Source organism: Bombina bombina, chromosome 12, assembly GCF_027579735.1.
Source record: "Bombina bombina isolate aBomBom1 chromosome 12, aBomBom1.pri, whole genome shotgun sequence".
Taxonomy (NCBI): Eukaryota; Metazoa; Chordata; class Amphibia; order Anura; family Bombinatoridae; genus Bombina; species Bombina bombina.
In genome coordinates this window covers 39460980-39482977 of record NC_069510.1, presented here as the reverse complement: position 1 = coordinate 39482977, position 21998 = coordinate 39460980, and the positions used below count along the sequence as shown (strand labels likewise).

The window sequence follows — 21998 nt, the reverse complement described above, 5'->3', positions numbered from 1 at the left end:
TGGATTACAACCCAAATTCCAAAAAAGTTGGAACAGTATGGAGAATTTAAAAATAAAAAATAAAAGTTTAAAAAAAATTAATTCACCCAATACATTGAAAACACATTATTAACACATTATTTGATATTTTACTTTGTGAATTTAATGTATTTTTGAAAATCTGATAACTGCAACACACAAAAGTTGGGACAGTCGACTGTTTACCACTGTGTAACATCACCTTTTCCTTGAATAATACTTATTAAGCGTTTGGGCACTGAAGACACCATTTGGATAAGTTTAGCAAGCAGAATTTTCCCCCATTCATCCATTATGCATGTCTTCAGCTGCGCAACTGTACGAGGCCTTTGTTGCCTTATTTTGTGCTTCATAATGCACCAAACATTTTCAAAAGGAGACAGGTCTTGACTGCAGGTAGCCCATGCTAGCACCCACACTCTCTGCTTATGAAACCATGCGCTTGTAATCTGGACAGAATGTGGTTTGGAGTTGTCCTTCTTGAAAATGCAGGGACGTCCCTGGAAAAGATGACGTCTGGATGGCAGCATATGTTGCTCCAAAATATATACATATCTTTCTGCATTAATGGTGCCCTCACAGTTGTGCAAGTTACCCATGCCATGGGCACTGACACACCCCCATACCATGACAGAGACTGGCTTTTGGACCTGACAGCTTGGATGGTTCTTTTCCTATTTGGCCCGGAGAACACTTTAGATGTTTTTTCCAAAAACTGTTTGAGATGTTGACTCATCGGACCACAAAACACGTGCTACTGTTGCTCTCCGATGAGACTGAGCTCAGAGAAGTCGGTCGCGCTTCTGGACAGTGTTGATTTATGTCTTTTACTTTGCATAGTAAAGCCTTAACTTGCATCTGTGGATGCAGCAGCAAATGGCGTTGACTGACAAAGGTTTGCCAAAGTATTCCCAAGCACATGTCAGGATATCAATTACAGACTCATGACGGGTTTTGACAGTGACGTCTGAGTGATTGGAGATCACACACACTCAGAAGTGGTTTTCGGCCTTTCCCTTTACGCACCGAAATATGACCGGATTCCTTGAAACTTTTAATTATATTGTGCACTGTAGAAGGTAAAATACCCAAAATTTTGTACTTTCATGTACAAATTTCTGTGCTTGTTTTGCATATCAAGTGTACTTAAATTGTGATTTACACTGTGCATATTTAATAAAAAAAATTTCCTGTGTTATTCCCATACAAATTTAAAATTTTTGATCAAATACAATTTTTGATGCACCTTAACAATACGTTTTTTTTCCAGTGTATTTTTATGTGAATGGTTCTATTATTTGTTTTGTATGATTTTTACATTACAAATTGAATTGTGCACTTCAGTAGTGTAAGCATCTCCTTCCCATACGAAAATTTTGTATAGCCCCTTAAAGGGACACTGAACCCAAAATTTTTATTTTATGATTCAGGTAGAGCATGCAATTTTAAGCAGCTTTCTAATTTACTCCTATTATCAATTTTTCTTCATTCTCTTGCTATCTTTATTTGAAAAGCAAGAATGTAAGTTTAGAAGCCGCCCATTTTTGGTTCACAACCTGGGTTGTCCTTGCTGTGTGCTGTCCAGTGTACTAAACCAAAAATTGGCTGGCTCCTTAGCTTAGATGCCTTCTTTTTCAAATAAAGATAGCAAGAGAATGAAGAAAATTTGATAATAGGAGTAAATTAGAAAGTTGCATAAAATTGCATGCTCTATCTGAATCATGAAAGAAAACATTTGGGTTTAGTATCCCTTTAAAGAAACACCCTGTTTTTTAGAGGACCTTAGAATAACTAGAAATAAGATAAGTTACTAACACAGTATACACAAGAAAGACAATAGCTACCTTGCATTAACTATTAAGCATGGCATATATGATAACTGTTAAGAATTCAACTATAACCTGTTTATAATATCTATATTAGTCCATAGGACAAAGTCATCCATATCATCATTCTCATATGTAGAATTTATACCGTGGAGTCATAACTTCTAATCTGCTTTCACGGAGGTCCAGGGCAATGAACAAGTTGAAAAGAGCTTGAACTTTGAGAGTTCGTTTTAGCTGCCATTTCAGAGATATTGTTATCCAATGTGTTGTTCTCTTGCATGGATGGTATATTCTGGGAATTATTATTATACAGGACAGACTTTGTAGTTCCAGCAAAGACCGTAAAAAGTAGGTTAGCAGCACCAACAATGTTCCCAGGTAAAAAAGCGCAAACACAGTTCCCAGTATAAAAACGTATCATCATAGAAGCGTATAAGTATGTGTCCATGTTAGGATCCACTAAAAGAAACTCTACAGATGTAACCGCAGGGGCCCAACCATGTATCTGCTGCGGTGCACTCAATGCAACCAATGCATCATGTTTAGATGTTTCCCACCCATGTGAGCTCCAACTATCAGTCAAAAAAATGGAGAGGATATCCCCTCGCTCCCTTGCGGCGTGACTGGCTCCTAATGTCTATCTGTGGTATACCGCTGTTAGGGGTTAATGTGAACCTGACTAGCGCCATCTTGTTTTTGGGCGCCATCTTGTTCCTCGCAGCCATCTTGTGATGATTAGCATCCATTTTGTAATGATTAGACTTTATTATACTGGGTTATTATGTAGTGGGAACTATGTGCTTGTTATGGTAGTTTCCTTAGCTGTTCGGCCTTGTAGAAGCTTCCTGGCTGAACGCCCAGAAGAATATAATGTCAATAAGATGGTCCAGAGACCTTGTTGTCTCTGCAGATGTTAGCTTATTATGACTATCGATTATTGTTATGATCTAGTGAATTTCCAGAATCACACTGTGCTTTACTCTGTAGAACTGTGTAAGATGACGCGGTCCTAACGTGTCATCCCCTTAACCCTGTATGCTGTTACTGAAGTCTATAAGATAGGCTTGCACTGTTCAATAAACATGATTGGCTTTAGATCATATTGCTGCGTGTTCTGAGTCATTCTAAGGGATCCTTATCAGATAATCTACATCTGCCTCAGGTGGTACAGTGGGCCTGTGGCTTCGGCCTGACTTGACACTTACCCCCCTGGGGAAACACCTAACAACCGCTGAGTTTTGGACAGCCTTGGAACTATAGCTACCAGTAAATGCTCCATAGCGGTAAACTGGTCCTCTAGTGTCCAGAGTAACATCTCCGCCCACATGGCCGCCATTATTAGTGTTTCTGCTGTGTTGTTATTGTCAATATCAGAGTTAGTTGAAATATAGAACAATGAGCTCTAGTGGCTTTACCCAGTTGACTGGGGTGGGACCGGCAGCCTAGACCTCGAAGTTCTCAGTGTCTAATCAGATATCTGCAGTAGCCTAGTTAGTGGCTTATGAAACTAGCAGCCTCGTGGGCCTTGCCAAAGAGCATATATTAGGATATAATCAGCAAACAAGGTCCAAAGTTTCTCCAAGGTAATGTTAGACAGGGTGTTACCATTAGGATCATAAAAGTTCAGATATCACCAAAACCTGCAGTATCTTTCTATAGCTGCTGAAAAACCCCGGAGCTCCTAAATTGTGCATCCTATCGGATCGGCAGTCAGCTCCGCACCCCCAACACAACTTTATTGATCCAGCAGGTTCTATATTTATTTCTATAGGTTGAAAAGGGAAAGGGTCCCACAAAAATGTTAGTGATTTAGGTTTAAGCCACAGATGTTGTAGGATCTGAATATGTATATGTGCTTTGTGTTGGCTATGTTTAAAGCACTGGTTTTCAAACCTGTCCTCAGGCCTCCCCAACAGGTCAGGTTTTCAGGATTACCTTGGATGAGAGCAGGTAAAATAACCATTGGCTAGATTACGAGTTTTGTGTTATGAGGGGTGCGGTGCTAACTTGCACGTTATTGTCACCACTCACTTACCTACAGCGATGGTATTACAGGTTTTTATAAACCCGGCGTTAAAAGGCAAGAAGTGATTGTAGAATAAACTTGTGCTCCATACCTCACTCCAATACCAGCACTGCTTAAGTCAGTGGTGAACTGGTTGTACGTGCTTGTGCACGATTTCCCCATAGACATCAATGGGGAGAGCCGGCTGAAAAAAAGCAGAACACCTGCAAAAAAGCAGCGTAAAGCTCCGTAACGCAGCCCCATTGATTCCTATGGGGAAACAAATTTTATGTTTACACCTAACACCCTAACTCATAACTACTGACTTTAAAATGCTTTACGAATCTTGTGGGATAGGCTGTACCGCTCACTTTTTGGCCTAAAAAAAAAGCTTGTAATACCGGCGCTATGGAAGTCCCATTGAAAAAAGACTTTACGCAAATTGCTTAAGTTAATTTGCGGTACGGCTAAAAAAGTGTGCGGTACAGCTGTACCTACAAGACTCGTAATAGCAGCGGTAGTGAAAAAGCAGCGTTATGAGCCTCAACGCTGCTTTTTTACTCATACAGCAAAACTCGTAATCTAGCCGCATGTTTACTAATCAGCTGATTGTTTCACATGTGCTACAGTTCAGATATCCTCAAAATCTGACCTGTTAGGGATGCCTGAGGACAGGTTTGAAAACCAGTGTATTAAAGGAACAGAATAGTGCAATAATTAAATGTTTATATTTGTTACAGTATTCATTTAATGCACTATTGGTTGCATATTACTTTATGTTTAACCTCTGCAAAAGAGATAAGCACATAGTTAAAACAATGTTAAAATTTTTCTGCTTTTGTACAATTGTGCTTGTGTCACACTCCCTAGAAGGCAAAAAAAACAAACCCTGTAACCTGCAAATGCTTCAAATCAAATAGCTGGTTTAGGCATTTTGAAGCATTTTGAAACTCTAGGTCACAGATTTTGCTTTTTGGTTGCTCTAGGGAGCGTGGCACAAAGCACAATTTTTAGACAAAAAGCAGGAGTGTGTTTAATGTTCCTAAGTCAGCACGGAAGAAGCAACGTCCTACTGTTAGGGTTGCTACCTCAGCCATGTTTTCCTGGACACATATGAGTTATACATGTTTCAGGGTGTGCAGGGAGGAGCATGAATAGTGCTGTCCAGGATCATTATCCGTGTGATGTCCAGCGACGCAATGCATGTTCCCTTCTGCGCACCCTGCAACATGTATAACTCATAACTGTCCAGGAAAACATGGTGGCATCCCTACCTACTGGTCCCTTATTGAACACAGCCTGTGAGACCATCATGAGATGCATATGCGCACAGACACCAGTCACATGTATGGTTGCCACCTTGGCTATGTTTTCCTGGACACTTATGAGTTATACATGCTGCAGGGTGCACAGAAGAGAACATGCATTGTGCCCCTGGACAGCACTATTCATGTTCCTCTCTGCACACCCTGCAGCATGTGTAACTCATAAGTGTCCAGGAAAACATGTCACAAACCATGCTCAGCTATGTATAGGGTTGCCACCTCGGCCATGTTTTCCCGGACATTTATGAGTTACACATGCTGCAGGGTGTGCAGGGAGGAACATGAATAGTGCTGTTCATCAGTACTTTTCATTGGATGTCCAGAGTCTTAATACATGTTCCACCCTGCTTACCCTGCAGCATGTATAATTTATAAGAACATGGCCGAGGTGGCAACCCTAGCTATGTAGCAGAAGTTTATGACATTGCAGGGGTTATACGTAGTTATAGACAAGCAGCAGCGCAGTAACAAAATACACTAACACATCTGATTATTTTCGTATGCCTATGTAATCACAATCAATACTGAGCATATAAAAATATCCAGATCCTACCACATCCGTGGCTTAAATTAGGACATTCTTTACTCCAGTTCATGAGTCATGACAATCGCAATTAGGGTCTCTAGAGGACTGGAAATGTTAAACCAAAATGTTTAGGTTTTATTGTCACATAACCATAGATCTGACTGATATAGGTACAGTATATGCATAGCTGATCTGGAAACAATCCATGTGTGTTGTATGCATTTTATATAGACTGGAAACAACCTGGAGTTGAGTAAAAGGGAATGAAACCCACAATTTTTCTTTCATGATTCAGATAGAACATGCAGTTTGAAGCAACTTTAAAATTCCCTTCTATTATCTCATTTGCTTTGTTCTCTTTATACCCTTTTTCAAAATCATACCTCGGTAGGCTCAAAAGCAGCAATGCGATACTGGGGAACTAGCTGACTGCACATACATGCCTCTTGTCATTGGCTCACTGGAGGTTTTCAGCTAGCTCCCTGTAATGCATTGTGGCTCCTTCAACAAAGGATACCAAGAGAATGAAGCAAATTTGATAGCAGATGTAAATTGGAGAGTTGTTTATAATTGTATTCTCTATCTAAATCATGAAAGAACAATTTTAGGTTTTCTGTCCCTTTAAGTAAATCAGATGTAGATGAATAGTAATTGTTTGTTTGCCCGAACTATACACGGATTTAATATAATCTGGGTGTTTTTCCCACATTACCCCTAGATACAGCCAGATTATCGTGGGAATTTAGTGTCAATGTGAATGTGTGTTTATAAAATAAGCAAGTTTTTTGTTTTAACTCCAAGCTCTGAATGCAAACCATAATTAAACAAATCTCTCTGCTTATTTTATATCCCACCAATCATTATGTTTTAATCTGTGCAGTTCACATCATTAAATAAATCTATTAATATTGTTGATATATATAAATGCTTTACTAGGGTGACCAATAACCAGGCATTAAAGGGTTAATTTTCCTAATTACATGAAGCTGCAGTGAGTTTCAACCCCTCCCTCCCCTCATTTACATAATGTGAGCTATACTGAACTATATAGAAGACTAAAGGCAGCTCTTATGTAATATCATTCACAGCCAGGGTTGCCTGCCCTCTGTTATTTTATTACAAATTCCTCCTAATAAAAAGATTCTAAAAAATAATAATGATAATACCACTTCCTCCTTAGTCACTCTTACTCATGCAGAGAAGAGCTGATTCATTAGCTTTGTATTTCTCCTATTTTGCTTCTCCTGAGCCTGTACCCCGAATCCCCATCCAATATCACATTCTTATTGCAATTCTTTGTCTGCCCCCAGCTAAATCCAAAGACTGAAGGGAAAAGTATCATGTGCATCTAGTGTGAGGTTAAAAAAAGGCACATATACCTGCCTGGGATTTAGTTGTTTATATATAAGCATTATCACTTTTCAGTTAGTTTTTTAAGTAATGAATTACTATTGTATAGTTATGTGCACAGTACTTGTGGAACAAGCAACTGTCTCCTGCTACTACACAGGTTGCCAGTAGCTTAGAGCATTTTAGTTTTTTATTTTGTAACCAGAAAAAGTTCTGAGTGTTCATGGAAATTATGTTTACATACTAAAGCAAAAAAAAATTATAATTTTTTTTTAAATTCATTTATTTAGCACTGAGGCTGAATTGTGGCCTGTAGGCTATAGTTCAACTTTAGGTATGTCTGGGGTAGTCAGATTTCTCCAACTAGGATGATATTAGTCTTAAAAGAATCAAAAACCTCATAAGTTGAGCATTGTAAACTCTGTGAAAGTATAGAAGCCCCAAAGCCCTTTCTGCTAAAGTTATTAGTGTTATATGGTATAATTACACTTAATTAAACAGAGCTTTTTGTGAGGTCTAATGCCCAGTGGATACATAGCTTTATATTAAACAATAATAGGACAAAGTCACATTTTTTTATATACTTGGAGAGATTTATTAGCCAGCTACATTTTCAAGGTTTATTACTATATATACTGTATATATTCTGGGAGATCCACACCATAGGCACAGCAATATTGTTTTTCACAATAAATCTTTAAAGGGACACAGACATCCTGTAACAGGGCTTCTAACAATATACAGGTTTAAATCTCCAATTTCGGAATTCCAAAATCCAGAATAATTCTGAAGTCAAGACTTTTTCATTAATATATTTTTTAAATAAAATAACGAAAATTACCATTTCTGTCCCCCTCCCCCGCAAGTAAGTTATAAAATTCTCTGCCGGCGTCCACCATGGTTTGTTTTCTGTGTTCTACAATGCACATGCTAGCCTGTATTTATTTAAAATAACTATTACTTTTCTGACTACATTACTGTACTAGGTTTTCTGTTGTTACTACTATGTATTCAAAATATTAAGCCATGATATAAACCTACCATTAGGTTGCATGTATAAGCTGGATAAAGGGTTTTGTATCTATGTAGGATGAGTGTGAAAGCTTTCTTAATACATTAACACCTTGCTTTCTTTTTCAAAGTCCCAAATTCTACCACTGATTTCCATATTCAGAGAATCCAATCAGGAGTAGGCAGTTAACAAAACTTCCATTGTTTTGCAGTATTTTATCTTATTCCCTTCCTTCAGCCAATTAGTGACAAATGTTAACATGTATAATAATTTATTATGGTGAGCAATGTTTACCTATTTTGTCTCTACTCTCTAATCATATTTTATAAGCAAAGAAGGATCAGCATATAAAGTTTTCCAGTAATCTTACCTTTCCTACCCTCCTTTCCTTGGGCTCCAGTTACACCATATTCTCCTGTTGAAAAAATAAAAATAATGTTAAAATTGATAGGTGTTAAAGGAAATGTGCCTCAATTCCATTCCTCAGGGCACACTAACAGGCCATATTATCAGGATATCTGAACTACAGCACAGGTGAAATAACCAGCAGACCATTAACCCCCTAGATGCTCTTCGGATTTTCCATTCTGTCCTAAAAACACCTTTGGGACGACAATGAATGTCCAAACTTTTGCAGTGTCCTGCTCCCTTCTGTGTACAAATACCAATTGATCTGACTGAGGAACGTTTCTAGCAACACAGGCACGTCCCCCAGGAGATATTCAGTGTCATTTTTTAAGCACATGATCACAGTGACAATCAACTGCTTCCTTTTTCATTTTTAATTTACCATCCGAACTTGGACGGATGCACCCATCCTGAAAATATGACCTGTTAGTGTGCCCTGGAATCGAGAAACACTTGTCTAGGGTTATTCTTTTTGGGCTAGTACATCTATATAAAAAAATGTCAAACTTTATACTGCTCTACTTATAAATTCAGACCATGGTACATGAATGGACCAGTTGCCCATGTGTGTTGCAAATGATAAATGCTTGAGGAGTGAGAGCAGGTAGAAAGCAGTAAAGAGACTCCTTTGTTTTTTACAACTGGATGAAATATAGAAACAACTTTGAAATATAAAACACGGTTCGTAGATAGTTTCCTATTAGTTTGTGGTTTCTCTTATATTTTACCTTTATCTCCCTTTGTTCCTGCAGTTCCAGCTTCACCATGTTCTCCTAAAGAACAGACATAGTTAAAGGGACAGTTTACTCAAAAATGTTATCCCCTTTAATTTGTTCCCAATGATCCACTTTACCACTTTTTAAATTGTTTACAAGTATTTCCATTACCCTTATATTGGCATTTGAATTAGTTTATTTAGCCTGTGGTATCCCCACCCATCCTGAAAGTTAGAAGAAATGTCACTCCCAGTGGGGTATAGAAGAGATTGGGTAATAAAATGTTAATTTTCCATTGTTCTCTCCAAGTATTAGTGATTGGTTTACGGACAGATATAAGATAAAGAAGGATGTATAAGTACACAATGTGATAAAGTAATGAGATCTGATTATACCTACAACCTCAACCCATTTTATTAGGTTGTGGCTTCGAAACACAAAATCAGCTAATTCATATACACAAATAAGCCGTAAAAAAGCAAATCTCATACATTTTATACTCTGCAGCTGGTAAAAAAGTAATTGGAAACACATTAAGGGAAAAACAATTTTATAGTATACTGTCCCTTTAAAGGGACAAACTTTAATGATTTTGATAGAACATGCAATTTCAAAATATTTCCAAATTACTTATTTTGTTAAAATGTGGACAATGCTTTAATATGCAAAATTCCTGAAGCACCAACTCCTATTGAGCATGTGCAAGAGTTCACAGTATATGCATTAGTGATTGGTTATTGCTTGTCACATGATACAAGGGGCAGGGGAAATGAAAGTGTCTTTGAAATTTGTCAGAAAAAAATGACTACTCACTTGAAATTCAGGGCCTGATCATGTAAAGCTCTTTGGTACTCATCAGTATTTTAACCTATTCTATCCTCTTGAAAACTAATTTTGACCTCTTTTGAAAGGCATATATCTTAGCTGTTGGTCTTTATTTTTCCTTGTTAAAGTGATGGTAAATTTCAGACTATAAGAATGTTGCAATGAACAATATATTAGTTTGCATGTAAAACCACATATTTTTTAAGTGTATATATATTTTATAATAAAAAGTTTATAATCCTAATTGGTATTGTCTGTTCCTCCGCTCCCCTTCATTTCCTCTTTTGCTGGGCTTTGTAGTTGTTTTGTGTATACCCAAATAGGGTGTAAGAGAAATGTGAAGCATCCCATACAAAAGGAAGCAGGAAACGGAAAACTACATTTATTTTTTTGCCAACTCTTATGTATTGGTATAGGGACTATTGACTGAAAGTAGATTTTTCCCATTCACAGTACCTGTAGATTACTGATTAGTTTAATAAAATATTAATCTTAACATTACATTCCTAAAAAAATGTTTAATAAGCATAGTTGAAAAAATCAGTTCTATGTGGATATTGCTTATCTTTCCTGTAATTCACCTATTCAAAGTCTGCTTAAAGAGAAGCTGGAGTGCACCCTGCATTCTTTAAAGTGACAGTAAGCAATAATGTATGGAAGTATTGCATATGAATCTATGCAGTATTCAGATATTGCATGTGAATGTATTTTGTAAAACAATTATCTCAAAGTGCACTTATTTTAGAAGGGAATTACTTCCTTCTTCCATTTATCTGGCTGCCTCCTTTAAAAAAAAAAAGATATATATTTTTTTGATTAAGTGACTGCTCCGCTATTATAATATTAGGTCTTGCATCAGTTACCATGGTGCAGTGATGGAATAATTATTGTCCATAATGGGGTAGTAGATTAATATATTTCTATACATATGATCTCATTTCAATAGGAAACCCCTCTTCACAAAAAAAAAAAAAAAAAAAAGGAGTGAAGAGCATACAAGTGACATGTTACTGTGGTTGAAACTGGGTTTCCATATGTGTAAAATCTTTTTAAAACCTTTTTAGAAATCTAGTGTGAAAAAAGAAAAAATGTGAAATGTTTTTTTTTCTGATAGATTGCAGTGTAATGAGTGTCAGTGAAAAGTTCACACAGTGTGAAGTCATTATAAAACTTTTTTGTATTAGTTTATTTTTTTATTTACTTTATTAATTTATAAAATTGAAAACAATTAAATAAAACATTTTCAGAATCATACACTTTTTTTATACGAAAAACAAACATTTTTTAGATTTATTTTATAGTTCTCTGAAGTTCTTACCTTTTGGACCAATTACACCTTCAACACCAGGGTGACCAACATCACCTGTTGAAAAATATAACTAGTTAATTCGCTATATCTTTATGACTTTGCAATATACAAAAAGAAATAATATATATACACACGTACATGTATATATGTATATGTACAGTATACATATGTATGTATTTTACTGTAAATCTACTGTACATACATACAGTAAAATACGTACTGTACATATATACAGTAAAATATTTCACTTACAGGATAATGTCCTTTTCTTTCTTAAGACATGGTGAGTTCACGGATCATCAATTACTGTTGGGAATATAACTCCTGGCCAGCAGGAGGAGGCATAGAGCACCACAGCAAAGCTGTTAAGTATCACTTTCCTTCCCACAACCCCCAGTCATTCTCTTTGCCTTCAGTGCAAGGAGGAGGTGAAGTTATAGGTGTCTATATAAGATTCTTCTATCAAGATTTTTTTTATTTTGAAGCCAGGGCAGGAGTGCTCTGATCTTCCATCACAATATGGGTCTAGCTGTACTCCATGTTAGTCTCTTCAGCAGGGCTGTGGTAGCTTTAAAGCAGTTAAGAACTTGTGGGGTGGGCCTCATTGTATTTTCCTAACACGTTGCTGCCCTCTCTCAGAATGCCAGAGTAGGCTTACTCTGTTCATTTCTTTTATCCTAGGTCTCTGTGAGAAGTAGCTTCCTCTCATACCAGAGGACAGCCTATAATACAGGTAAGTGCCAATTCTTTTCCTTGGAGTATCAGGGGACACTGGCACTTTAAGTAGCTTATAATGTATGCTGCAATATAAAGAAAAAAATGGGATGTTATAGATTGATCCTAGTAGGTATCTGTATTGGGCAGATTAGCAGGCACTAGTGAAGTGAGAAGATAGTGTATTCTTGGGCACTACAGGGTTAATACCCGGCTCTTTGGTGGCTCAGTTTATTTCTCCTGGCTCCGGTGTAACTAACTGTATAACCGACCATGCGCTTATGAATTTAGGCAAGAAATGTTTGCCATTTAAAATTTTAAAAATGGCTTCGGAGACCACTTCTGTCTTCACTAAGAGATGTGGTCTTTTCTTTTTTTTTTGCTGTTCGAGCACGCGCTTTCTAGCGCAAATTACAGTAGACTCCGGAGTGGTGACTCATCAAGTTAGCAGCTCCAGCATCGGATATATCTGACTTCGCTTTCTCTTGGCTCTAGGGGGATCCAGTTCGGTGATGATCCCTTTCTACCCCGTTTTAGGCAGAATCCTGGTCATCTGGGGCAGGTAGGCACCTCAGCAGTTAGGTGTAGGTGTTGATATAATTTTTGAAAAATTCTTATGCCCTTAAGAGACAGTGTCGAATTTCAAATTTTTTATTTTTTTTGAGTGTGCTTTTCTACACTTTTGTTATTTGCAAATGGAACAAGAGGCCTTGCCATCTGTTGAAGGCAAGCTTTGTTTTAGCAACCATGTAGAACCCCCTCTTCCTTTTTCTTCTTCCGTATTGAAAGAACTTTATTTTACAAGGATAGACTTTTTGATTCTGATCCACCATTCTCTAAGGCTGACGCTGTTCAGGTTTCTCCTGTATCAGAAATGCTGCAGCTTTCTCTTCAAGCATCCCAATCTTTGTCATCTTCACATGCAGTGTCCTGAGGTTCCTCTCATGCTCCTGGAGGAGTTTACTTGCAGGCAGAAATTGCTGCCCACGTATCCTCTGCGGTATCTGCTGCATTAGCTGCAAGAGGAAGTTTAAAGATTCAGTGAGTACGGCTTCTGATCCAGTTTTGGCTAACCAGTTGCTCTTTCTCAGAAGTGTGATGAGGAAGACACGTCGGTAGCCTCTGATTCTGACAATGTAATTCCTTCTCCTGATGCTGAAGTTGTATCCTTCAGATTTAAGCTGGAACACCTCAGTGTGTTGTTAAAGGAGGTTTTGGCTACTCTGGACGACTCCGATATGACTGTCGTAGTCAACCCCAAAAAATCTAGCAAGCTAAATAAGTACTTTGATGTTCCCTCAGCGGTGGAGGCATTTTCTGTACCGGACCGTGCTTCAGAGAATATTGCACGGGAGTGGGAGAAGCTGGAATCCCTTTCTCTCCATCTCCAATTTTCAAGAAGATGTTTTCCGGTGGCTGACTTTATCAAGGAGTCGTGGCAGACGGTTCCCAAGGTGGAAGGAGTGATCTCTACTTTGGCTAAGAGAACCACTATTCCCATAAAGGATAGCTGTTCGTTTAAAGACAAAAAGCTGGAGGCCTTACTAAAAAGGATGTATGTTCATCAGGGTCTCCAATGGCAACCTGCAGTGTGTATTGCCACTGTGACCAGTGCGGCAGCCTACTAGTTTGATGCATTGTCTGACTCTTTTCAAGCAGAAACTCCCTTGGTGGAGATTCAGGACAGGATAAGGCTCTTAAATTAGCCAATTCCTTTATCAATGATGCCTCCTTACAAATAATTAAATTGGGAGCAAAAATATCTGGTTTTGCTGTTCTAGCTCGCAGAGCCTTATGGTTAAAATACTGGTCTGCGGATGTTTCGTCTAAGTCCAAGTTTTGGCGATCTCTTACAAGGGAAAGACCTTGTTTGGACCTGGCCTGGCAGAAATAATTTCAGATATCGCAGGCGGTAAAGGTTCTTCCAGCTGCAAGATAAGAGGAACAGACAGAAAGGTGTTTCCCTTCCTCTTCCAAGCAGGAACAGTCCAAACCTTCTTGGAAACCCAATCAGTTTTGGAATAAGGGGAAGCAATCAAAGAAAGCAGCAGCTGATTCCAAGTCAGCATGAAGAGTTTGCCCCTGATCCGGGGCAGACTTTATCAATTCGCTCAAGCATGGATACGGGATGTTCCAGATCCCTAGGCGGTGGACATCGTATCCCTGGGTTACAAGTTATAATTCAATACTTTTGCTCCCAAGGGCAGGTTCCTCCTCTCCAGATTATCTGTAAACCAGATAAAAAGATAGGCGGCGTTCTTAAAATGCTTACAGGATCTTTCCGACCTGGGAGTGATAATTCCAGTTCCGATTCAGGAACAGGGTCTAGGATTTTATTAAAATGTGTTTGTAGTTCCCAAGAAAGAGGGAACCTTCTGACCAATTCTAGACTTAAAGTGTTTAAACAAGTTTCTCAGAGTTCCATTCTTCCCTTGGTCCAAAAGGGTAAGTTCATGACGACGATAGACCTGCAGGATGCGTACCTTAATGTTCCCATTTACTGAGATCATCACAAATTTTTGAGATTTGCCTTTCTGGACAATCACTTTCAGTTTGTAGCTCTTCCATTTGGCCTTGCCACAGCTCCCAAAATCTTCTTAAAGGTTCTGGGGGCTCTATTGGCAGTGATCCGGTCTCGGGGAATTGCAGTGGCGCCTTATCTGGATGACATTCTGGTTCAGGCGCCGGCTTTTCAACAAGCAAACTCTCATATGGAGATCTTGTTGTCTTTCTTCGTTCCCACAGATGGAAGGTGAATCTGGGAAAGAGTTCCCTTGTTCTAGCTACAAGGGTAGTATTCTTAGGGACCATAATAGATTCCCTATGGATGAAGATGTTTCTGACAGAGTTCAGAAAGTCCAAGATTTTTTATTCTTGCCTTGCCCTTCAGTCCTCTCTTTGGCCGTCAGTAGCTCAATGTAAGGAACACCTCTCTCAGGGAACTTGCTTTCACAGACCTTCATGGGTGATTGTGACCATGGATGCAAGTCTGCTGGGCTGGGGAGCAGTCAGGGACTCATTAAAGGCTCAGAGTCTCTGGTCTCAGGAAGAGTCAGCTCTTCCCATAAACATCCTAGAGCTAATCTTCAATGCTCTTCCGGCTTGGCCCCAGCTACCTTTAGCCCTGTTTATCAGGTTCCAGTCAGACAACATAACCTCAGTGGCTTACATCAACCACCAGGGAGGAACTCAGAGTTCCTTGAACATGAAAGAGGTAGCTCGAATGTTTCTGTGGGCAGAGACCCACAACTGCTGTCTATCTGTGATCCACATTCCAGGAGTGGACAATTGGAAAGTGGATTTTCTCAACAGACAGACTTTTCATCCCGGGGAGTGGGAACTTCATCCAGGGGTGTTTTCAAACTTGACCTTCAAGTGGGGGCTATCGGAATTGGATCTGATGGCATCTTGTCAGAACACCAAGCTCCCAAACTATGGTTCAAGGTCGAGAGATCCTCAAGCCTTTCTGATAGATGCTCTAGCAGTTCCTTTGAACTTCAGGTTGGCATATCTTTTTCTCTGTTTGCTCTCCTTCCGCGAGTCATCGCTCAGACCAAGCAGGAGAAAGCATCAGTGATTCTAAGCAGTATCTGTTATGCAGATCTAGTAGCTTCTGCTTCAGGGGCCCTTCCATCACCCTAATCTCGTTTCTCTGAAGCTGACTGCTTGGAGATTGCTTTTAGCTAAGCGTGGATTTTCTGAATCGGTCATTGAGACCATGATTCAGGCTCGTAAGCCTGTCACTAGTAAGATTTACCATAAGATATGGTATAAATATCTTTATTGGTGTGAGTCTATAGGATATTCTTGGAGTAAAGTCAGGATCCCAAGGATCTTATCTTTTCTCCAGGAAGGCCTTGAGAAGGGGTTATCTGTCAGTACCCTCAAGGGTCAGATTTCTGCTCTATCCATTCTGCTACACAAGTGCCTGGCGGACATGCCAGATGTACAATCCTTTTGTCAGGCCCTGGTCAGAATCAGGCCTGTGTTTAAGTCAGTTGCTCCACCTTGGAGCCTTAACCTTGTTCTTAAAGTTTTACAACAAGCTCCGTTTGAGCCTATGCATTCCATAGATATTAAGTTGTTATCTTGGAAGGTTTTGTTACTTACTGCTATTTCTTCTGCTCAGAGAGTTTCGGAACTCTCAGCTTTGCAGTCTGATCTCCTTATCTCTTATTTCATGCAGATAAGGCAGTTCTCCATACCAAGTTTGGTTTTCTCCCTAAGGTTGTTTCGGACAGAAATATTAATCAGGAAATTGTTGTTCCTTCTCTCTGTCCTAATCCTTCTTCTTATTAAGGACGTTTGTTACACAACTTAGACGCTGTGCGGGCTCTTAAATTCTATCTGCAGGCTAAGAAGGACTTTTGTCAGTCTTCTGCATTGTTTGTTTGCCTTTCTGGAAAACGTAAAGGCCAGAAAGCTTCTGCCACTTCTCTTTTCCTCTGGTTGAGAAGTGTTATTCGTATGGCTTATGAGACTGCTGGACAGCAGCATCCTGAGAGAATTACAGCTTACTCCACCAGGGTGGTGTCCTCTTCTTAGGCTTTCAAGAATGAGGCCTTTGTAGAACAGATTTTGTAAGGCGGCGACATGGTCTTCTTTGCACACTTTTTCTAAATTCTATAAATTTGATACTTTTGCCTTGGCTGAGGCTTCTTTTGGGAGAAAGGTTCTGCAAACAGTAGTGCCTTCTGTTTAGGTCACCTGTCTTGCCTTCCCTTATCATCTGTGTCCTCTAGCTTGGGTATTGATTCCCAAAAGTAATTGATGATCCGTGGACTCACTGTGTCTTAAGAAAGAAAACAAAATGTATGCTTACCTGATAAGTTTATTTCTTTCTTGACATGTTGAGTCCACAGCCCTCCCTGTTTTCAGACAGTTTTTTTTATATAAACCTCAGGCATCTCTGCACCTTGTGTTATTTCCTTCCTCTCTTTTTCTTTCGGTCGAATGACTGGGGGTTGTGGGAAGGGAAGTGATACTTAGCAGCTTTCCTGTGGTGCTCTTTGCCTCATCCTGCTGGCCAGGAGTGATATTCCCAACAGTAATTGATGATTCGTGGACTCACCGTTTCAAGAAATAAATAAATTTATCAGGTAAGCATAAATTTTTTTTTTATTGTAAATATATATATATATATATATATATATATAAATATATCCATACCTGTATATATTTTCCTATATAGTTAAACATCTTAGTTTTTTCAGCAAAATGAACACAGCAACACATTAGGAATTGAACTTTTCACAGCCCAGGGTATCAAAAATCTTCTGTAAATGTATAATTTTATTAGCTCTCACCTTTTTCACCTAGTTCCCCTTTACCACCAGGTTTACCTATTGAAAACAATAAATACGCAATGGTAAGATTAAATCACTTATCAGATAACTACATCTCTTTCAAATTTGACTCTCAACATGACGAAAGAAAATCATGATATATGGTACATTATTTATTATTCATTCCAGTACAATAAAGTATAGCCAGTCACAATGCAACATGATGCTTTGTCACTTACCCATTGGTCCTTCTGATCCAGTTTGGCCTGTCTTGCCCACTTGCCCTGCTGGCCCTGAAAAGGGATAAGCAACATGTATACAGGAAATACTATTTAAATGTGCAAATTAGGTTCATTTTGTTTTCATTTTGTTGGGGTATCTAAATACATTTTTTTGAATTTTGTTTTTAACCTACTTCATGTTTTAAAAAAAAAAAAACTATAATAAGTTATTGGCTCTATCTATCTATCTATCAATCTATCTATCTATCTATCTATCTATCTATCTATCTATCTATCTGTCTATGGAGAAGAAAAGAAGTCACACAAACAAAAAGCCAAATTTCCAACTATGGGGTTATTTCTAATTTTGTTGATCTTGTTTATTGGCTATTTTTTTAACTCTTAATACCCTTTTTTCAATATGGGAGGGATAACAGTGTAAAGGATAACACAATTTTCGTATTAGGAAAATACCAAATCGATATTGGAAATGTCACCCATACAATGCACCCAACCACAAGTTATCAACTAAATATTGACAACAAATTAGACACATCCAATTCAACAGCCAAAGGCATTTTATAAATGATCAACATCCATTGTTCAAAATCACACATCAGGCACAATCTAAGCATGCTCAAAGCGGAAAAACACAATGGTGCTGCCCATGGCAACAATGTTGATGGCACTTTTTGATGATTATTGAATCTCACCAATTAAAATATACTGAATACCCAACCACAAGTTATGAACTAAATACAAGTTAGACACATCCAATTCAACAGCCAAAGGCATTTTATAAATGATCAACATCTATTGTTCGATATCACACATCAGGCACAAACTATGGGGGGTAGTTATCAAGCCGTCTACTTTTCTGGCTTCGCCGGCCCAATACGCCCGCCTAAGCTCGCCTACCTTCGCCGCCGCGGACCTTGAATACGTTCGCCTAAGTTATCAAATAAAGCTGTCAAAAAGCCGCGGGGCGATGAGCAGCGGACTGTGACAGTTATCACTCATCCGATCTCGCTGCCCTTCGGCTTTTTCCCAGCTTTATTGCTAGCCTGTCACTAAGCACTCACACTAAACTGCACTGTTCTACCCCCTATACCGGCGCCCCCGGAGCCCCCCGCAACTAAATAAAGTTACTAACCCCTAAACCGCCGCTCCTAGACCCCGCCGCAACTCTTATAAATGTATTAACCCCTAAACCGCCGCTCCTAGACCCTGCCGCAACTCTTATAAATGTATTAACCCCTAAACCGCCGCTCCCGGACACCGCTGCCACCTACAGTATACCTAGTAACCCCTATCCTGCCCCCCCTACACCGTCGCCCTCTATTATAAAATTATTAACCCCTATCCTGCTGATCCCGCACCTCTCCGCAACTAAATAAATAGTTTAACCCCTAAACCGCCGCTCCATGAACCCGCCGCAACCTATATTAAACCTATTAACCCCTATCCTGCCCCCCCTACACCGTCGCCACCTATAATAAATTTATTAACCCCTATCCTGCCCCCCACTACGCCGCCGCCACTGTAATAAAAGTATTAACCCCTAAACCTAAGTCTAACCCTAACGCCCCCCTAACTTAAATATTAAATAAATCTAAATAAATTAACTCTTATTAACTAAATGAATCCTATTTAAAACTAAATACTTACCTTTAAAATAAACCCTAATATAGCTACAATATAAATAAGAATTATATTCTAGCTATCTTAGGATTTATATTTATTTGACAGGTAACTTTCAATTTATTTTAACCATGTACAATAACTATTAAATAGTTATTAACTATTTAATAGCTTACCTAGCTAAAATAAAGAGAAATGTACCTGTGAAATAAATCCTAACCTAAGTTACAATTACACCTAACACTACACTATACTTTAATAAATTATTACTATTTAAAAATAAATACTTACCTGTAAAATAAACCCTAAGATAGCTACAATATAATTAATAATTATATTATAGCTATCTTAGGATTTATATTTATTTTACAGGTAACTTTGTATTTATTTTAGCTAGTTAGAATAGTTATTAAATAGTTATTAACTATGTAATAACTACCTATCTAAAAGAAATACAAAATTACCTGTAAAATAAATCCTAACCTAAGTTACAATTAAACCTAATACTACACTATCATTAAATTAACTAAATAAACTACCTACAAATAACTACAATTAAATACAATTACATAAACTAACTAAAGTACAAAAAATAAAAAAAGCTAAGTTACAAAAAATAAAAAAATAAGTTACAAACACGTTAAAAATATTACAACAATTTTAAGCTACTTACACCTAATCTAAGCCCCCTAATAAAATAACAAACCCCCCAAAATAAGAAAAATCCCTACCCTATTCTAAATTAAATAAATTTCAAAGCTCTTTTACCTTACCAGCCCTTAAAAGGGCCATTTGTGGGGGCATGCCCCAAAAAGTTCAGCTCTTTTGCCTGTAAAAGAAAAATACAACCCCCCCAACATTAAAACCCACCACCCACATACCCCTAATCTAACCCAAACCCCCCTTACAAAAACCTAACACTAATCCCCTGAAGATCATCCTACCTTGAGTCGTCTTCACTCAGCCGAGCCACCAATGGAACTGAAGAGGACATCCGGAGCGGAAGAAGTTAATCCTCCAAGCGGCGCTGAAGAAATCTTCCATCCGATGAAGTCATCATCCAGGCGGCGCTGAAGAAGTCTTTGATCCGGCCGATGTCATCTTCCAAGAGGCGCTGAAGATGTCTTCTATCCGGGTGAAGTCATCTTCCAAGCCGGGTCTTGAATCTTCCTTCCGCCGACGCGGAACCACCTTCTTCACCGACGGACTACGACGAATGACGGCTCCTTTAAGGGACGTCATCCAAGATGGCGTCCCCTCAATTCCGATTGGCTGATAGGATTCTATCAGCCAATCGGAATTAAGGTAGGAAAAATCTGATTGGCTGATGGAATCAGCCAATCAGATTGAGCTCGCATTCTATTGGCTGTTCCGATCAGCCAATAGAATGCGAGCTCAATCTGATTGGCTGATTGGATCAGCCAATCGGATTGAACTTGAATCTGATTGGCTGATTCCATTTTCCTACCTTAATTCCGATTGGCTGATAGAATCCTATCAGCCAATCGGAATTGAGGGGACGCCATCTTGGATGACGTCCCTTAAAGGAGCCGTCATTCGTCGTAGTCCGTCGGTGAAGAAGGTGGTTCCGCGTCGGCGGAAGGAAGATTCAAGACCCGGCTTGGAAGATGACTTCACCCGGATAGAAGACATCTTCAGCGCCTCTTGAAAGATGACATCGGCCGGATCAAAGACTTCTTCAGCGCCGCCTGGATGATGACTTCATCGGATGGAAGATTTCTTCAGCGCCGCTTGGAGGATTAACTTCTTCCGCTCCGGATGTCCTCTTCAGTTCCATCGGTGGCTCGGCTGAGTGAAGACGACTCAAGGTAGTATGATCTTCAGGGGATTAGTGTTAGGTTTTTGTAAGGGGGGTTTGGGTTAGATTAGGGGTATGTGGGTGGTGGGTTTTAATGTTGGGGGGGTTGTATTTTTCTTTTACAGGCAAAAGAGCTGAACTTTTTGGGGCATGCCCCCACAAATGGCCCTTTTAAGGGCTGGTAAGGTAAAAGAGCTTTGAAATTTATTTAATTTAGAATAGGGTAGGGATTTTTCTTATTTTGGGGGGTTTGTTATTTTATTAGGGGGCTTAGATTAGGTGTAAGTAGCTTAAAATTGTTGTAATATTTTTAACGTGTTTGTAACTTATTTTTTTATTTTTTGTAACTTAGATTTTTTTATTTTTTGTACTTTAGTTAGTTTATGTAATTGTATTTAATTGTAGTTATTTGTAGGTAGTTTATTTAGTTAATTTAATGATAGTGTAGTATTAGGTTTAATTGTAACTTAGGTTAGGATTTATTTTACAGGTAATTTTGTATTTCTTTTAGCTAGGTAGTTATTAAATAGTTAATAACTATTTAATAACTATTCTAACTAGCTAAAATAAATACAAAGTTACCTGTAAAATAAATATAAATCCTAAGATAGCTATAATATAATTATTAATTATATTGTAGCTATATTAGGGTTTATTTTAAAGGTAAGTATTTAGTTTTAAATAGGATTCATTTAGTTAATAAGAGTTAATTTATTTAGATTTATTTAATTAATTATTTAAGTTAGGGGGGCGTTAGGGTTAGGGTTAGACTTAGGTTTAGGGGTTAATAATTTTATTACAGTGGCGGCGGCGTAGTGGGGGGCAGGATAGGGGTTAATAAATTTATTATAGGTGGCGACGGTGTAGGGGGGGGCAGGATAGGGGTTAATACGTTTAATATAGGTTGCGGCGGGTTCAGGGAGCGGCGGTTTAGGGGTTAATACATTTATTATAGTTGTGGTGGGCTCCGGGAGCGGCGGTTTAGGGGGTAATAA

The 21998-nt window shown here is 38.6% G+C and overlaps 1 protein-coding gene and 1 long non-coding RNA gene across 2 annotated transcripts in view; one reads left to right on the top strand and one right to left on the bottom strand.

Annotated features, from left to right (window-relative positions):
• LOC128642649 (ryncolin-2) overlaps positions 1-21998 on the top strand; it is a 337076-nt gene that overhangs the window by 78464 nt on the left and 236614 nt on the right. The gene's annotated exons all lie outside the window — the stretch shown is intronic.
• LOC128642998 (uncharacterized) lies at positions 9201-17595 on the bottom strand. Its single transcript, XR_008399749.1, has 4 exons — positions 17562-17595; positions 17344-17379; positions 11333-11377; positions 9201-9246 (listed from the first exon to the last, which is right to left on the bottom strand). It is a non-coding gene; the product is annotated as an uncharacterized LOC128642998 (long non-coding RNA).